This window comes from Chrysemys picta, chromosome 10 (genome assembly GCF_011386835.1).
Source record: "Chrysemys picta bellii isolate R12L10 chromosome 10, ASM1138683v2, whole genome shotgun sequence".
In the NCBI taxonomy this organism is placed as follows: Eukaryota; Metazoa; Chordata; order Testudines; family Emydidae; genus Chrysemys; species Chrysemys picta.
In genome coordinates, this window is record NC_088800.1 from 17,240,275 (window position 1) to 17,256,342 (window position 16,068).

Sequence of the window (16,068 nt, forward strand, 5' to 3'; positions counted from 1 at the left end):
AAATTTATTAGCTTCTAAGGTGCCACAAGGACTCCTTGTTTTTGCCAATACAGACTAACACGGCTACCACTCTGAAAAGTATTAACTTTGTGACTGTTACCTGTACCTTCATGATCCTACTGTATCACTCTGCAAGAAAGAGTAACTAAAATCAGTTGGGAACGATTACTAGGAATTCTGTGGTGGATAAACAACTCCAGAGAATTACTATCCCTAGAAAGAATTGGTTCAGAAATTGGCTCAGATTGGGTCGCAGACAAAGGAAGGGCTTTTGGAATAAGAGGCTGAGTTTAAACTGACCGAGGGGCCTTCATTTTGATCCAAGAAATAGACATTACTCTTTGACCAAGGGGATATGAGTTGGGGGGGGGGGGGGCACACACCTTGTTGAAGGCCTGGAACCTGCCACACCCCCATGTGGAAGTATGGTGACTTTTTGTATCTTTCATATGAGTTTAGACCTGTTATTTTATGTTTTCTCTGCAAGGCTTTTAGGTTTTAGTAGCTGAAAGCCCGTGCTATCACATGGGTGACGTGTGTAAGAATGCTGAAAATAGCTGTGAACTTTAAAAAATATAGATGGGGACAGACTGCAAGTCTCAGTGACGCTTGAGCAGGATGATATTCTCAACAAAAGGAGCTCTCCACCATTTTGTAGCAGTTTCTGTCACTTCACACCAATTCAGACATTCTAGGCTTCAAAGTGATGTTCGGGGTTATTGTGCATACTGGTTGTGTTGTTGTACGGGCAGTTGTGCCTAAGGGGAGAGTTATGTGGATTTATGTGCGGTGACTGAGGGGCTATACATAGGGTGGTTGTGTTTGTGCCTTGGAGGGCGGGGGTTGCGCTAGGAGATGTGTTGATTTGTGCAGGTGGCAATTAGATGCATGGTGTGGCAGTTGGGCCAAGTAATATACCATCTGTGTAGACTCATACAACCAATGAAATTGTTGCACTACAGCAAATTTGCATGCAAGAGTGGTGGGTTGGTTGAGTTACCTCTAATTATCACAGTGCTCTAGGACTCTTGGCGTGGCCTAGGGACATTCTATATTGTAGTTGTATACACAGGTATACACAAGATGGCTGTTAACTGAAAAAGTGGACGATAAACCACAAAGTCCAGTGATGACTGAAACTGGTGATACTCTGAACAAATCTTTTTTTTTAAAAAGCTCTCATCCATGCTTTATAGCTCTTTTCCTTGCTTCATGCTGACTCAGACTTTCTACATTTCAGATTATAAAATTCAAGGACTATCAGATTAATGTACTTGACTTTGAAAGACTTGTTTGGCTACTTGTAACCAGTAGCATACACTGTTCATAGCCTTTAAGAGAAAACAAAGAGCTAATCACAGAGAATTGCAAGTCTGCAGCCTAAAACCCCAGCCAGGAGGGAGAGAGATGTGGGTCCCTGCCCAGAAAGCAATTATGGCTGTAGGCTTAAGACCCAAGAGGGAATTCCATGAGCAGACTACAGAAGGGGTCAGAAGTGCAGTTACCCTAGGGTTACCATATTCAAACATTTAAAAAAGAGGACACTCCACGGGGTCCCAGTCCCGCCCCCGGCCCCGCCCCAACTCCGCCCTTTCTCCGGCCCCGGCCCTGCCCCCATTCCAACCCCTTCCCCAAAGTCCCTGCCCCCTCCTCTGAGCACCCCGCATTCCCCCCTCCCTCCCGCTCTGATCTTGGTTGGGGGTTGCTAAGTGCTTCCCTGCTCCCCACTCGCCCTGCAGCCCCTGCACCCCTGCCTACCCTGCCCCTGCACCTGCACCCCCCTGCCCCTGCAGCCTCTATGCTCCTGCCTGCCCTGCTCCTCCTCGCCCTGCAGCCCCTGCACCCCCCCACCCCTGCAGTCTCTGCTCCCCCCGCCTGCCCTGCCCCTGCATCCCCCTGCCCCTGCAGCCTCTGCGCCCCCCGCCTGCCCCTGCAGCCTCTGCGCCCCCCGCCTGCCCTGCTCCTCCTCGCCCTGCAGCCCCTGCACCCCCCGCCTGCGCCCCCCTGCCCCTGCCTGCCCTGCAGCCTCTGCACCCCCCTGCATGACCTGCTCCCCCACTCACCCGGCAGCCTCTGCCAGGCGGGGGCTTCGGATGCTTAGCGGCGACCGGGGCAATGTGGGTCCCTGCAGCCCCAGCACACGCCGGACTCCCTGCCCCGCAGCCTCCTTTCTGCTGCGTGGGGTGACGGGGCCGCAGGAAGGGTCCCCCAGTAGCCGGGAAGTCCCTGCCTGTGAGGGAAGCCCGAGCTGCTGGCTGGGCCCGGCCTCCCCATGGTCCTGCAGGCTCGGCTGGGGCGCGTGGTCCGTCCGGCCTCCGGAGGCAGCAGTGGCCTCTTCGCCGCTTTCTGCGGCTGCGCCCCTCCCCCTTCCCCCGCCCGAGCTCGCTACAATGTAGCCGGGTGGCTGGGCTGCGCTGCAGACCCGACGGGTTGTGCTGGGGCCGGGCGGACCATGGCTTATGCTGCCTCCCTATTTCCCCGGACATGTCGGGCTTTTTGGCAATTCCCCCCGGACGGGGATTTGAGTACCAAAAACCCGGACATGTCCGGGAAAAGCCGGACGTATGGTAACCCTAAGTTACCCTGAAAGCTACTTCATTATCCTCCTTAAAACTGTCCTTTGCCATGATGCCTACACAAAAAATGTTGACAATTGTTAGACTGCTGGTGCTCGGATACCACAGTCTTTCCAGTTGACTAATATTGTCCTATTGTTTCCCTGTACTTCTGCATTCATCTATTGTCTTATATTTATAAGCTTTTTGGAGTAGGAACTTTTATGTAGTGCTTGGACAGCACATAGCGCAATGGAGTCCTGGTCCAGGAGCAGGGCCCCTAGGCACGATGTTGATGCTAGTGTGAATGGTTTATAACAAGTAATTCTGGGGGCAACTAACTAATTTTGGACTTGTCTACACAGGACTTTAGTCCCCACCAGATGGGTGTAAATTTTAGTCTGCACTAACATGTTGCACATTAAGTGGCCTGTGTAGATCCTGCTGGCCCACGCTAAAAGTTCCCTAGTGCACGTTAATTTAGTACTGTTTGAAATGGGATTACATTAACTGGTCCATGTGTACCCTGCTGGCATGCACTAATAGTTCCAATTAATTTGCAATATTCGAGTGCAGACTAAATGTTACACCTAAAGCACCATATAGACAAGACTTCTGATGGGTGTTGGAAGAGTTAGTTAGGGTTACCATACATCTGGATTTTCCCGGACATGTCTGGCTTTTGGGGCCTCAAATCCCCGTCCGGGAGGAAATCCCCAAAAGCCGGACATGTCCGGGAAAATAGGGAGAGAGGGCCCGGCGGTGCGGGGGCCAGGGCCAGTGGTGCGGGGCTGGCGGTGTTTGGCCGGGCTAGGCCGGGGCTGGCGGTGTTCGGCCGGGGCCGGGGCCAGCGGTGCTCGGCCAGGGCCGGGTCGGGGCTGGCCGTCCTCGGCCGGGGGCCGGCGCCCCAGGGCCCGAGCTGAGCCGGGCGGGAGATGCCGGGGCCAGAGCCTCTTGGCCTCGGCCAGCCGGCCAGCCACCAAAGGGAGCTGCTCGGCCAGGGGGGCCGGATTGGGCCGCACCGCATCCAGCCCCAGCTTACCTGCTGCCTCCCTGTTTCAAGCTTCCCGCGAACATTTGATTCGCAGGAAGCAGGGGAGGGGGAGGAGCAGGGGGTGGAGCATTCACGGGGGGGGGGGCCGAGTTGGGCCGGGGACTTTGGGGAAGGGGCGGGGAAGGGGCGGAGTTGGGTGGGGCCGGGGCCCCGTGGAGTGTCCTCCTTTTTTAAAACTAAAATATGGTAACCCTAGAGTTAGTATACACAAAAGCATTTCACTGTGGCAAGCAGAATAGTAACACGTGTAGGCATTTAAAGTGCACATTTATTTTAATCATGTATACAGACTACAAATTATAGAATAAAGGACTTTCAAAAAAAAATTCTGTTTGGAAAAAGAGGGAAAACGTATTGAGAAAGACTAAAGCAAAGCTGTGCATGTCCTATCCACCCCATTGTCAGGTTCTGGGACACAATCCATACCATTGAGGGTTGTATCACTGTCCTGTCACTCTGAAGACCTCAAAACGCTCTGCTGTTGTAGCTCCCTTGTCTGGATGCTTCCAGCCAGCATATAAGCATGCACTGAGTTAAGCTGCTCTGATTCCAGCTTCCAGCATCCTGCTTGTCACACTATTGCCATACTCTAGCCTGCACCAGCTTTGGTTACACCTGGCAAGATGACACACACACACACACACACACACACACACACACACACACACACACACACACCCTTCCCCCACCCCCCAACATTCTCCAGTCCTGAATTTTCCCCAAACTAAGTGCTCTGCAATGCCCAGCCCTCTTTTGGACCAGTCAGAGATATTAAGGTTTGTTTGTTCCTTTAAAGACACAATACCCTGCAGCTTGCACATTTACTGGAGTTAACATTCACTTAAAACAGCACTGTTTAAAAATAAAACAAGTTTATCAACGAAACTGCTTTTAATCTAATCTCAAAGAGAAAGGATTTTAAATGAGTTCAAAGTCTAAACATCAAATGGTTACAAGCAAATAAAAGTTTTAAAAATGCTTTTTTAGAGGCTATGACCTAACAAAACAAGCTACAGGGTAATTTCTTTACCAATCTACCTTCCAGCAAGATGGCAGACCACTAGAGTGACCAGACAGGAAATATGAAAAATCAGGACAGGGAGTGGGGGGAGGGATCTCTCAGTGGTTTGAGCATTGGCCTGCTAAACCCAGGGTTGTGAGTTCAATCCTTGAGGGGGCCACTTAGTGAGCTGGGGCAAAATCAGTACTTGGTCCTGCTAGTGAAGGCAGGGGGCTGGACTCAGTGACCTTTCAAGGTCCCTTCCCATTCTAGGAGATAGGATATCTCCATTTATTATTTTTATTATATAAGAAAAAGATCCAAAAAATCAGGACTGTCCCTATAAAATCAGGACATCTGGTCACCTCCATGATCAGGATCTCCCAGAAAGTCTGAAGTGCTCTGGTCATTTGTCTTCTTAGGGGAAAGATTATTTGGGGTTCTTTGCCCCTCTCTTATGGCCTAGTGAATCTTAGAAATGGATTCTTCTGAAGATTACCTCCCAAAGTAAAGTTCATTCAAGCTTGAGGAAAGCAATTGAGAGTCTGTTCATGAAGGAAGTTTAGTGCTGGTTTCTTTCTCCACTGATGTTTGCTAAAGTTCAAATTGATCTGTTTCCTGCAATCCCCTGCCCCTGCTGGCTTGATAGTCCCATTTACCTGCTGTGTAAATTGTATTCCTATTGTCTCTTAATGTACCTTGGAAATAGCTTCCACGTACCACACATTCCTTTGTCTACAGCGGGCTAACTTTAGCCCTGCACAGCAGAAACGCTTTGATAGCAATTTCCAATAGATTTGTAATTTTGAGTTTGTTCTCTGCATGTACACCACACACTATTAATGATCTGTATATTAGCTTTCTATTAATACTTTACATGACACCTTTTAGATACAGGTTATGACATTAGTGAGTTGGGGTACAGTGAACTGGTCAGGCCAGCTGATACTCACTACCAGATACCATTGATCCCTTGCTCTCTTGCACTGGGATGCTGTCAGGGTCACAGCCATGTACTGATTTTCATCAACTCTCATCTTATATTCCACATGCAGAACTAGCACAGCTTTTCTACTTTTAATCACTTCTGCTATGTTTTAAAATTCAATATTTCAAGGGCAACACAAAGTGCCGATCCAAATTTCAAATGCTGCACAGTTTTGGAATGTGAGACAGGATGGTCCACTCACCGCTAAGATAGCGCCTCCTCCTGGTCACTCTGGGGTAGGCAACCTATGCCATGCGTGCCAAAGGCAGCACACAAGCGGATTTTCAGTTGCACTCACACTGCGCTGCATTTTCATTTAATTTTAAATGAAGCTTCTTAAACATTTTAAAAACCTTATTTATTTTACATACAACAATAGTTTAGTTATATATTATAGACCTCTAGAAAGAGACCTTCTAAAAATGTTAAAATGTATGACTGGCACACAAAACCTTAAATTAGAGTGAATAAATGCAAAAAGAACAGGAGTACTTGTGGCACCTTAGAGACTAACAAATTTATTAGAGCATAAGCTTTCGTGGGCTACAGCCCACTTCTTCGGATGCATAGAATGGAACATATATTGAGGAGTTATATATACACACATACAGAGAGCATGAACAGGTGGGAGTTGTCTTACCAACTCTGAGAGGCCAATTAAGTAAGAGAAAAAAAACTTTTGAAGTGATAATCAAGATAGCCCAGTACAGACAGTTTGATAAGAAGTGTGAGAATACTTACAAGGGGAGATAGATTCAATGTTTGTAATGACTCGGCACACCACTTCTGAAAGGTTGCTGACCCCTGCTCTAGGGAATAGCTCACAAGAGCAATACCCCTTCCTGTGGTTGAATGCCAACCTCCACCTTTCTCTCTGGGCCTGCAGCTCCTCTCTCTCTCTCTCTCTTCACAAGCTGCTGCTGCCTCTTCATGACTTGGCCCTCCAAACAGCTCACCAAATAGTTCCCCTTTCTAGGGTTGGACAGTCTCCTCCCCTCAAACAGGCTCAGCACCACTTCTCCAGTAGCTGGTTGGGGAATCCAAGCCCACCCTCCACTCCAAGTTCCAGCTAAAGGACCGTCTGGTCAGCAGTCAAGGTCTGTTCAACCCCATAGCTTTCTGCATTTCCCTGAGCCTTTTCCTAACCTTCTGGCTCTCCCTTCCTTCTCTAGATCTGCCAGCCTCACCACTCCCTCCTCCCAGGGAGCAACTGCAGGCTACATGTCTCTGCAACCTCCAAGCACTCCTTCTAGGAAATGACTGCGGCCTTTCCCAGCAGCTCCACTTTCAGCTGCCCATTTTCTGTCTGTATAAGCCCAACTCAGCTCATTCCTCCCCAGCTGGGCTCCCTCACTCAGTCTGGGGATTACTTAGCCACCTAATTCCTCTCAGCTGTATCCTGTTGGGTTAATTAACCCCCTTCTTAGTCTTCATTAGCCCTTTCAAGGCAAGTGTGGGGTGAACACCCCATCACAGGGTATACAGAATCAGTTCAGCCTTGCCTCCAAACAAGTTTACCTTTTAGAATTTACTAGGAACCGTCAGATTTTCAAGAGAGTTCAGGCTCCCATCTTGACACTTCTGGCCAGATTTTCACAAATGCCCAGCCGACAACATGCTGCACTCTTAAAAAATCTGGCCACTTATCTTGGTGCCTCAAAGGGAACTAAACTTAAAAAAATATGGGCTGATTGTGGGTGCTGAGCCCTTTAGAAAATTCTGCCCACATTGCCTTAGCTTCCAAATAAAAAGTTTAAACCCTATAAATGCTTGCACAGATGAACGCTGCAACAATTTAAGAGAAGGGCAATGCACTGTGCTGGACATTCTTTTACTAATTTTGCTTTGCACTTGGCTCAGCTCGGGGATGTGGTTTGCTCAGTTTCATAGGACCAAACATCAAAAAGTGGCTCTACAGGTAAATATGAATAAAGTCTGAGGAAAGAGGGTTGGGTTTTTTTGGGTTGTTTGTGTTTTGCTTCTTCCTTGTCCCAACTATATACGACGGTATAGCCTCCTCAAGTTTAAACAAAAGACTTAAGTTTTACAGCAAGAGCAGGAGAAAGGAAGAGGAGGGAAACACAATGTACTTAAACATCTGAAATCTTTGCTTCCTGTGCTAAAGGGAAGAGTGGCCCCAGAAGTAGAGTTTCTCCTTCACAAGCATTTCGCAGTAGTGACAAAGAGCAGATAAGTAACAGAGATAGCTAACAGCAAGCATATTTCCTCCACAGCCTCTTGAGATCTCAAACCTCACTTCTTAATTACCAACCAATTAGTGAAAATAGAGAAGAGTGAAAGACAAGAATCAGACACACACACACACACAGCCGATATAGATTTAAGAGCAACCTACCTAAATAAATGTTACTTCACTTGGAAAACAATTATATAGTCCTGCCAGTCACTCTGGTCTATTCCCACTGCACGGACTACTTCCAGCAACAATTTCTTTAAAACTTTACAGCAGGTACCCTCCCTCGTTGACAAATTCCCCCCATACAAGGGATTTACTTCTTCCTGCCCAGCACTGTGTTCCCAAACTTCCTTAAATAGTCTCCCCAAGCTGACACTCCTGTCCCCACTTACACTAAATATAAAGAGCTGGGGGGAGGGGTAGTTGGGATTTGACCACTGCCAAGAACGGAAGGCATGAGCCACCCCACAAATCCTAGGGAATCAGCAGGAAGCCATCTGAAAATGGCTGGCATACTATAGCACTCCAGAGACCTGATGAGAGGGGAATAACACTACTGGTGCGGTGGTGGGACCCTGTTTTCCCAGTGGAGTGGAGAATATCACAACTGGCAATGTTTTCTGGCAGAAGTAGGGGTGCAGTAACACTAGAAAGGTGGTAGAAGTTTAGCTGATGAAGAAGTTTTCCTCCTGCAGAACCCTAAGTTTCCAATAGGAATTCCTAACTTGAGAGGTCAGTGCTGTGTCAATACAGGTTCCCTATGGCTCATCTTTTGCAAGATAGCTTACTCAATACCAAGATCCTTTGCCATGTCAGTATGAGTTCAGCCTTTCCTCTTGGTTCATAACCCCGACTCTGTGATGAGAGGGTATCCAATGGATTGTTCAGTTTTTAGGCTATCAGATGTGCCATTTCATTCATTTTGCACCATTTTGCCCATTCAGTTCCAAACCAAAGCCACATCAGCTGTTGTCCAAAGGGCAAATCAACCCCTCAAGCATGCCTTTTAAAAGGCATTAAGTAGGAATGAATACTAATAGGAAGAGCGTTACTCTAAACATGAAAAACAGAGAAAAACAGTCAGTTTACTCTGTTTCATCATAAATTAATTAAAATTAATGCTCTCCTGGACCATTTGCCTGAGGATGTTATCAAGTTCCTCTTCCAGTGTAATTCTATAGAATGAGCAGAGTTCTTAGATGACCACCAATTCAGGGTTTGCACCTTGAAGAACACAACTGGGCAGGATCCCCATAAAAAATTCTGCCAGAAAGTACAAGCACTCATCAAAACTGTTTGATATCAAGTGGGAACTGCCACAACACCTCAAGAGAAGTGATTTAGTGATCTTCAGACATGGAATGTGCAAGTCCTTACATGTTCCAGTCTCAGAAACCCACAGATGCTATTTGCAAGAGCATAAATATCATATATAATAATTTTCTAAAAGATTACAAAATAGGGCCCTGACAAACTGTGATAGAAGTAATGGTCTGCAGTCATCTCAGTTTATAGAGTATCTGCTTCACTATTTTCAGTGTCTTCTTTGCTCCAAAATACCCAACTTTAGTCAATTACAGTCCGCAATACAAATATCTTGGGCCTGATTTCCAAAGCACCTACATCTCCCATTGACATGCCTCTGAAAACCAGGATTTAGCAGCTCTCTTGTTATCTGTAATAGGTATTTCAATTCAGGTAGAACTTCCTCATCTCCCGTAGTTCAACTGTACTTCACAATATGGTCACTTGCTTTCAAGTATCTTCCCTCCTAGCCTAAATCTGCTCCCTTTGGCGAGCCATATCTTCCTCCCTAGCTAAAATCCTCATGTTAAACCATTCTCTCATCTCAGATCCATGATATTTCTCAAACAGCGTAGATAAGGCTTTGGCACTTTAATCTGGAATATTTAGATTGTGGGGAAAGAAAGATGCAAACCAATTTTTTAAACGATATACTGCCAGTAGTATATCAGTATTTCCATTTCAACCCCCTGCAGAGAGCTGATCAAATACAAAAAGCAATTAGTGAATATTTTCAGAAATAAATGGGGTGAGAGTTGGGTTGGCTGCTATATGTTGCTCATTATTTGGCTGGCGGCTAGATATGCATGAAAATGTTTGCAAACCCTAAAAGCTTCATAAATTTCAGCATTTTACAAAATTCAACATTTATCTGACATTTGCACCAGAAATGCTTAGTTTACCACCTCTTTGATTAGCAGCATAGAATTTGCTATTTTCCTGTTTTAAAAGGGTTCAGGCATCCATTCACAGAACAGAGCCTATGTCCTGTGAACTGAGGCTCAGTACTGCAAGGCCTAACCGAGTTAGGTGGTCTACGTCTCTAATCAAAATGGATTTATGCACCTAAGTGCTTATGTTCTTTTTGAAAGTGAGACTTAGGCATTGCAATGCCGATTGCTACAATGCTTAAATAATTTTAAAAATCTGGGCCTAAGTGATTAGCCCTACACTGCAAACGATGAATAGCTGAAATGAACAGTTCACAAAACACCCCTTGATAAAAATCTGGATAAAATGCGTTTCCCGGAACTATTCACGAAATATCAAATATATTAGCAGAATTCAGGATCTGTTTGCAAACAGAAAATGCAGTGAACAATTCACCCCGCTCTAGCCCTGGGCATTGTATCATTTTTGATTGGAAGCTGACCAAAGTGTGATCCAAGTCTCCTTGAATCCAAGTGCGCCAGTGCATCATCTCTAATAGAACAGCATCCCAACAGTCACAACTTCTCAGTCATGGCCCACTTCAAAGCCAAGAATTTTTATTTAAAAGAACTATAATTGGCACAATATTTCCCTGCTGGGCATAAATTTTAACAACAAAAGCTCAAATACTCTTTTAGCCTGCATATACACAAGGCCAGTGCTGCTCCCAATTAGGCCAGGACAGAAGCTTGTAATAACTCAGTCTTTAACTGGATTTAGGCTATTTCCTGCAACCCTATCCAACTGCAAGAAGGCAGGCCAGTGTTTGAATGTAATAGAGCAGTCACCTTGGCAAATCCTCTATTGAATCAGCAGTGGAAGCCCATCATCCCAAGTAAATCTTTGAACTGTTCGACATTGATTAATGCCCCTCTCTCTCTCATCCACAGGCCCAATTTTTTTCCAAGATATGGTCCAATATCTCTTTCCAAGATCACTTGAGTTTTCCCAGGCGACCACATTTCATTCCAAAATAAGACATTGAGCTTCAAGCCATGCCTCTCTGATTGGCTGAAAGCAGTCAAGATGCATAAAAATCAAGAGGTAAAAATATTAAATATCATCTCCAAAACAGAACAGCAATAGCTCAATTACAGCTCCCAGATGTTGTCAAAGAAGGACTGAAAAGAACGGAGGCATTAGACAGTTCAAAGGGTGTCTGGTTAACTCCTATAGCCTAGCTGAGTACATTAACTGGGCACAGTGGCAAAGCAAAATCAGACAAAATCAAAAATATTTTGAAAAAAAAAAAATAATTTTCACCATAGGCTTTCCCCCATAAATATATTAATCAGTATCACAGAAAAAAGTGGTTTTCTTTTCCTGTCAGCACCAAAACTACAAACCTTACTCTCTTTTTAAGACAACAGTCCAACATATTAGCACAGTAGGGAGCAGTGGAGGGACGACAGGCAAGACAGAAGACTTGCACTGCAGGCAAAACCAGTGAACAACAGCACACTTGCCAGCTTTGCAATGAAAGTTATGCCTGGAATTCACCACATTCCCATAACACCATCCATTTTGCCACCAAAATGAGCAACATTTTTCTCTGAAAATGGTGAATTTGCACTTTGGAGCAAAACATGTAGTAGTCATAATTTATTCAAGAGTAGCATATTTTGCCTTTTTTTCAACATACAGTCCAATTGCTGCTGGTGAAATTTCATCCATGACCAAAGTAGAAAAGTTGGTAGGTGACAAACGGATAGATTTGTACATCTCTTATTACAGCCAACTGGACACCCGCCTTTTAAACAAGAGTTCTTGGAATAGAGGTGGGAAGATTCAAGGACATTTTACCCTTCACAGAATTATTTTCATAGCAGCATCAAGAGGCACATAACAGCGTTGAGCACTCAGTCTCTCAGATCCCAAGTGTAAGTTTACAATTTAAACCAAATTGGTACAAACAGGGAAGCAAATATAGAGTTCTTGTTCAGAACTTAAATCTGTGCTGCTTGACTTCAAACAGTAAATATAATAGTTTTGCTATTTGTTCCAGTCTGTTCCTGTACCAGATTATTATTAATAACCATCACCATTCTGCTCTTACTTAGCACCCTTCGCTGAAGATCTCAATGTTGTTTGAAAACTATTTAAAAAGCCACACAGCCCCCTTGGGATGTATGTAAATGTTAATTTACCTTCTGTGTAAAGTAGAGGTAAGTCAGAAATGAGGCAAGTCAAAACTCATTTCTGTGCAAGGACCAGCACAAGTGGCTCAGTGGAATTTAAATGGGGCATAGGCCTGGAGTGGACCTCCTTCACAGAGCTGAATTGCATAGCGTCACACACTTAAGTGTGCTTTAACACAGGTATTGAAGAACTGTCTGCATGCTTAATACTATTATGGATAACGTATACATTACATAGATACAGAAGTATTGGCAGCTTTTATTACATGCAACAAAATCTGCTATACAAATATAAAAAGTAAAATCTGGAAATGCTATTTTATACTGATGTAGCAAATTTCAGCCCAAACTACGTCACATACTATAGGTCCCATCCTGTGATATACTGAGCCCCTTCCATCCTCCACTGAGGCCACAAAAGGGTGTGGGGGGGAAGAACCTCTCAGGATTGGCTTTAGCCACACACACAGAAAGCACTGATTTGTAGCCACCTCTGGGGTGCAGAAGTCAGATGTACAGAAATTACGTACTAGGAAGGAATATAACTAGTAAAGCTGAGTGAAATTTTTTATTTGAAACCTTTTTTCACTGAAGATACAGATGCAAAACAATTTATGAATTTGGGTCGATTTTGGCAAATTGTTGCAGTGGCGGGGGGGGAAACAAATTGGAAGTTCAAAACTGTTTGGCTTTTCCAAAATAAAAGGTGGCAACATAGAATTTTGGAAAGTCTTGTCTTTGTAGAATTTCTTTCAATTTTACTGTAAACCCCATTTTTAAAAGTTTTTAAAACCTCCAAATTGAAATCAAATATTTTGTTTCAGGTCAAATGAAATGTTTTGGTCAACACAAGACAAAAACTTTTGATATTTTCTTTCAGAAAAAAAAAAATCAGAAACATTTTCATTTCTAATCAAACCGAAAGTATTTTCCCCCCAGTTCAGCCACTGAACAAAAAAAACAAAAACAAAACAAAAGAATCACACAGCTCTAATAACTATTGCAGATTGCATTGCATAACAGTGGGAGGCAAGTAGTACATTTGGTTAAAGATCCTTACAAAAGATCCCCTGATGACACTTTTAAGTCCACAGAGAACAGAAAGGAGTCCTCATTATTTACTCTGCCAAGCCAGTGTTATGCTGGTGTAACTCCACACAACTTCAATCAGTGAGAAGAAATGTTCTTTGTTTTCAGAGAGCTTATATTTACCAGACACCAAGGCCTGGTTAAACTTAAAAACAGCTCAAATGCAATTGACAGCCCAGTTGGTGGAACAGAGTCCTCTATCATACTTGATATAATTTCAATGCAATTGCCTCATGAAAATAGCAACAACAAAAAACAAAAATACTGAAAAGCATAAAAATGCTTTAAAAGACATGAATGCATCCTAAATCTTCAGTAAAAGTGTCTTAGATTAAAGGTCAAAACAAATATTTAAAAGATTGAATTTTGCTACAGCCCTCAGCCAAATAGAAGAATTACACTCAAATCAGTTGCAGAATTATGATTATTAAGCAGGAAAAGACAGATTTGTCTCATTTGCTAAGTACCCAAAATCTTGATAGAAAGGTGGAAAACTCAGCTTGGGTAAAACATTAGATCATGTATTCAGAATGCAGATCATCTGCTTAGGACATGGAGTTTATATCCACAGTAACCACATTGTACTATCTGCCAAAGCTAAATTGAAGCTCAAGTTTCAGAAGGAAAATGCACAGTAGAGAACACATTTATTTAAACTTGAAAAATGTTTTAATACTAGAAATTGAATTGTATGTGATGTGATAACACAGGTCTTCATGAACAGCCTAAAAGTAAATTAAAAAAAAAAAAAATCAACTGACTGTAGATGGTTGATGAAGCGTGGCGTAGACCAGTGGTTCTCAAACTAAGGCTGCCACTTGTTCAGGGAAAGCCCCTGGCGGGCCGGGCCAGTTTGTTTACCTGCCGCATCTGCAGGTTCGGCCGATTGCAGCTCCCAGTGGCTGTGGTTCATCGCTCCAAGCCAATGGGAGCTGCAGGAAGCGGCGTGGGCCGAGGGACGTACTGGCCGCTGCTTCCAGCAGCCCCCATTGGCCTGGAGTGGCAAACTGCAGCCACTGGGAGCTGCGATCGGCCGAACCTGCGGACGCAGCAGGTAAACAAACCAGCCCGGCCCGCCAGGGGCTTTCCCTGAACAAGCGGCAGCCCTAGTTTGAGAACCACTGGCGTAGACCATTTGTGAAACTCAGTCATGTCATATTGATACTTCACATATTTGATAGGATATCAAATTAGTACACTCTGCCACCTTCATGTAAATAACCTACTACTGCAATTTGTCCCCATTAGATCAACAGGCAACTTGATGCCTGACAGCTATACAAAGCAAAGCAGAGCGTCAAAAATGGTAGTCTAACAATATGAAAGGGAGGTAAATATTTATTATTTGTACTACCATAGCATCTAGAAACCTGAGTCATGGTCCAGGACCTCAATGCGCTAGGTGGAAATATAACCAACATTTATGTACCAGAAATGTTATTCCTTGAACCAAAGAAAGCGCGTGCTGTGATGTAATTGCAGCACTAAAGCAGCAGTATTTTAGACAGTGAAAAATGTGCAAGTTTTCTATGCTTCTTTTATTGTTATTAAAAGAAGCACAGTTACCTTGACAACGGCTGTATCACATGAGATTTGTTATAGAAACCCAAATGTTACTTAGACTTGCACATTTGCAATCAATTTAGCGAAACCCATTGTGTGTTTTTTAAAAAAATCAGACATTTTCCCCTATGACTATAAGCCTACAACTTTCAACGTATTGTATTTTTAAATGCATGTGGCACCTGACTTATGCCCATGAAATCTGCACATTCAGCCACTTTGCACCCAGATCTAGTGTTTAAATGCATGATTTAGGCAGCCACATTTGAAAACTTCAGCATCACTCTTCTTTTATCCTTTTTTAAAAAAAAGTGTTAATCTTGTTTTAAGGGAAAGAATTGGATGCGGAAGGATAAGGAAGAACCAGCAGATGAGCCAATGGGAAGCAGATTGTGTGGTATGTTTGTTTTCTTTCTATTTTTCAATCAACATTTTGCCTCTGCTCATGGAGTGATGCTGGCAGCATCAACTAACCAAAGTACCTGACAAATCTCAGTACTTGTGTTGCGGAATCCTGGTGAAACTCAATTAGGCATTATGAAAAAGAAGGATCGTTGTCAATGTATTCAATTTTTAAAGTTCAGAAGTGGCCCACGTAGGGGATGTTCTCTGTGTATAAGACTGGGGTCTGGATTGTGTCTGGGCTGTGGTTGTTTAGCTTGAGGAACACAAAACAATGCATGGAAAAGCAGTGCAACATTTCAAAAAGGGAGTATTTTAAAATGGTTTCTCAGAGCAAAAGTTAAATATTTTTCTAAAGAAAAAAATTTTCCTCCAAGAGATATAGTGTGCTACATTTGGAGACTTGGTCCAATAATGTAAATGTAAAACAGGAGGATTTTAGTCCTGCTTTAAGTGCCAATCCCAACAAAACCCTAACTGTGGAGTTACCACTGATGCTGCCATCATGAAAGAAGAGTTGAGACGCATATGGCAGAAAGGAAGCTTGCCATTTGGGGGTCTATACTAAAGAGATAAGGTTTTATTTGTATTTAAATACAGGAAATACCATTAAACAATGTGAACTAGCTGAAAAATCCTTATGATAGCTGTTACATTAAAAAAATTGTTAAGAAAGGATAAGCAAATTTAATGATATAATTGAGGGCAATACGCATTTCTGTCCTAGGCTAAACTCATGGCCTAATATTTATTTCCAGGAATGCTGGCAATTTACTAGAGTGGACAGATAAAGAGCTAGATTGAACAAGGCCTGGACTCTGCCTATTTAAAATATTTCATCCTTATT

At 43.8% G+C, this 16,068-nt stretch overlaps 1 protein-coding gene across 3 annotated transcripts in view; it reads left to right on the top strand.

The window, feature by feature from the left end:
- The window catches only part of LOC122174323 (uncharacterized), a 117,507-nt gene that overhangs the window by 33,335 nt on the left and 68,104 nt on the right, over window positions 1–16,068 (top strand). For all 3 annotated transcript variants that reach the window (XR_010590968.1, XM_065559338.1, XM_065559339.1), the window contains one exon: window positions 15,150–15,216. The gene's annotated coding sequence lies outside the window, so the exon portion shown is untranslated. The remainder of the gene's footprint in view (window positions 1–15,149; window positions 15,217–16,068) is intronic.